Source organism: Colobus angolensis, unplaced genomic scaffold (genome assembly GCF_000951035.1).
Source record: "Colobus angolensis palliatus isolate OR3802 unplaced genomic scaffold, Cang.pa_1.0 Scaffold135, whole genome shotgun sequence".
NCBI lineage: Eukaryota > Metazoa > Chordata > Mammalia > Primates > Cercopithecidae > Colobus > Colobus angolensis.
The window spans coordinates 2,516,699-2,520,065 of NW_012114433.1; the positions used below are offsets into that span (position 1 = coordinate 2,516,699).

General features: G+C 52.8%; 1 protein-coding gene across 1 annotated transcript in view; it reads right to left on the minus strand.

Moving 5' to 3' along the window:
* The window catches only part of LOC105506316 (radial spoke head 10 homolog B-like), a 59,642-nt gene extending 57,520 nt beyond the window's left edge, over nucleotides 1-2,122 (minus strand). Inside the window, exon 1 of the mRNA XM_011934396.1 lies at nucleotides 2,065-2,122. The gene's annotated coding sequence lies outside the window, so the exon portion shown is untranslated. The remainder of the gene's footprint in view (nucleotides 1-2,064) is intronic.
* Between the last annotated feature and the right edge of the window lie 1,245 nt (nucleotides 2,123-3,367).

The following is a 3,367-nucleotide window of genomic DNA, read 5'->3' on the forward strand; positions in this document are numbered from 1 at the left end:
GTTGCGATCTCAGCTCACTGCAACCTCTGCCTCCTGGGTTCACACCATTCTCCTGCCTCAGCCTCCTGAGTAGCTGGGACTACAGGCACACACCATCACGCCCGGCTAATTCTTTTGTGCTTTTAGTAGAGACAGAGTTTCACCATGTTAGCCAGGATGTTCTCGATTTTCTGACCTGGTGATCCGCCTGCCTCAGCCTCCCAAAGTGCTGGGATTACAGGCGTGAGCCACCGGGCCTGGGCACCTGGCCCAATTCTGTGTTTGGGTTTTTTGTTTGTTTGTTTTTTGTTTTTTTTTTCCAGACAGAGTCTAGCCCTGTCAGCCAGTGGCAAGATCTCAGCTCACTGCAGCCTCCGCCTCCTGGGTTCAAGTGATTCTCCTGCTTCAGCCTCTCGAGTAGCTGGGATTACAGGCACCTGCCCCGACACTCAGCTAATTTTATATTTAGTAGAGATGGGGTTTCACTGCATTGGTCAGACTGGTCTCAAACTCCCAACCTTGTGATCTGCCCACCTTGGCCTCCCAAAGTGCTGGGATTACAAGTGTGAGCCACCACACCCCGCCGGTTTTCTTTTTTTTTTTTTTCGAGACGGGGTTCTTGCTACATTTTGCCCAGGCTGGTTTCGAACTCCTGGCCTCAAGCAATCTTCCCACCTTCTCCTCCCAAAGTGCTAGGATTGCAGGCATGAGCCACTGAGCTCGGTCAAGTGCTGTGTTCTAAAGCAAGTTGCTTAATCTCCTGTTCCTCACAAATAGAAGTAATAGTACCTTGTATCATAAGAATTGAATCGATGACACACAGAAAAATCCCTAAGTACAGGGTACAGAGCAAAGGCAATAAATTGAGTGATTATTTCATCCCTTTCCTGTTTTCAAACTTGAAATCATTGGTTTCCTACTCCCTCTACCATTGCCATCGATTGAGGGCCTCTCATATGTGAGACAAGCAAGGAACGGTGTGCTGGAGTTGCCTTTCCAGCGCATCCGTTGCTTGAGCTGTATTTCCAGCGCATCGTTGCTCGAGCTCCGTTTCCAGCGCATATCTTTGCTTGTCTGGCATATGAGCTGCAGTGCAGGGTTTCAAAGCCATAGTTCACGACTTTCCTAATCTGGCCCCACCGAAAGCACCCTGGTCCATCAGGCAGGATGCATAGTGAGCCATGTGGTGAAGGCCATGTCTGGTCCCTTTTCATAGGCCCGACGGATGCAGTGGGCCCTTCTTGCCCTCTTCTTCCTGGATGCCATCCTCTGGCCCCCCACCCTCCAGCTGAACCCACTTCTAGCCTTCTCTCTTCCTCCATTATTTATTTATTGAGACAGGGTCTCCCTCTGTCACCCAGGCTGGAGTGCAGTGGTGCGATCTGGGCTCACTGCCACCTCCGCCTCCCAGGTTCAAGTTATTCTCCTGCCTCAGCCTCCCAAGTAGCTGGGATTACAGGCGCCGGCTACCACTCTCGGCTAATTTTTGTATTTTCAGTAGAGACGGGGTTTCACCATGTTGGCCAGGCTAGTCTCAAACTCCTAACCTCAGGTGATCCTCCTGCCTCGGTTCCCAAAAGTGCTGGGATTACGGGCGTGAGCCACTGCGCCCGGCCAAGCTTTCTCTCTTCCTTCAAACACTACCTTACTCCTTCACACCCCCGACTACTGTCTCAGCGAAGCCGCCCCTGGGTCACCTAGCCCAAGCTGCTCTCACCTCTAAATTTAGAGGGGCCTTTACTACGAGCTTTTCGGTCCTCTGTCAGTGACCTACAAACAAGTGAACTACAAATAAGGCCAATTTCGTTTCTCAGTGCGTGTTTCCTAATGTTTCCTCTGTTCTCCTGGGCTTAAGGAGAGGCCATCTCTCTCCTGTGTCTATGGTGAGACGGGAAGAATGGGCTCCCTGCACTGGTCGGCCCGGCCTAGGCCCTCCTCGCCCATCACACACGTGCTCGGGTCCTGGGAGGCCGCGTCAGTCCCGCCGGGAAGGAGCAGGACCCGGTCGCCACCGGTACGGGAAGGAGCAGGACCCGGTCGCCACCGCTGTACCGGCTCCGCATGATCGTGGCCTGGGGTGCTCACCTCGCTCCAGGAGCCCAGAGACCTCGCCTGGGCTCGACCAAAGTGTTGCAGGGCTCTCCTTGTCCCAGATCCCGCTCTGGTATCCAGGCAACCGCGGACGCCGCCTGGCCCACCTAGTGCTCTTAAAGGGGCCGCGCGGCAGCGCCAAGTAGGTGTCACGCCCTTGCCGGTCCTGAAGGCCGGGGGAAAGGCTGGGCGCTGGAGGCAGCAGGCCAGGGATCTCCCAGCTCTGCTAACTGCTTCATCATAAAATAGGAATAACGCAGGCATTCGTTTTCCCATTGCTGCCGTAAACAAATTACCAAAAATTTAGTGGCTTGAAGCAACACAAATTTATTATCCTACAGTCTGTAAATCAGGCCCACAGTGCTGGTTCCTTCCAGAGGCTCCAGGGAAGTATCCATTTCCTTGCCTTTTCCAGCTTTTCCAGAAGCGGTCCCCAACCTTTTTGGCACCAGAGACCAGTTTCGCAGAAGACAATTTTTCCACGGACGGGGGTAGGGGATGGTTTCAGGATGATTCAAGCGCATTGCATTTACTGTGCACTTTATTTCTATTATTTTTACATTGTAACATATAATTAAATAATTCTACAACTCACCATCATAGACTCAGTGGGAGCCTGAGCTTGCTTTCCTGCAACTAGACGGTCCCATCTGGGGGTGACGGGAGACAGTGACAGATCATCAGGCACCAGATTCTCTTAAGGAGCGTGCAACCTACATCCCTCGCGTGTGCAGTTCACAACAGGGTTTGTGCTCCTATGAGAATCTAATGCCCACCGCTGATATGACAGGAGATGGCGCTCAGGTGGTAATACCAGCCGTGGGGACTGGATCTAAATACACATGAAGTTTTGCTGGCTTTCCCGCCCCTAACCTGCTGTGCACCCTGGTTCCTAACAGGCCACGGACCACTACTGGTCTGTGGCCGGAGTGCTGGAATCCCTGTTCCAGAGGCTGCTTGCAATCCTTGACTAGTGGTACCTCCTTCCATCTCCAAAACCAGCAAGGCTGCCTCTCTCTGGCCAGCAGGGAAAGGTCTCCACCTTTGAAGGACTCACCCAATGGACTGGGACCACCCAGACAATCCAGGATAATCTCTCTACTGCAAGATCTTTAACTCGGCCAGGAAATATGGCTTACACCTGTAATCTCAGCACGTTGGGAGGCCGGGGCAGGTGGATCACCTGAGGTCAGGAGTTCGAGACCAGCCTGGCCAGCATGCAACATGGTGAAACCCTGTCTCTACTAAAAATACAAAAATTAGCCGCCTGTCATTGTGGGCACCTGTAATCCCAGCT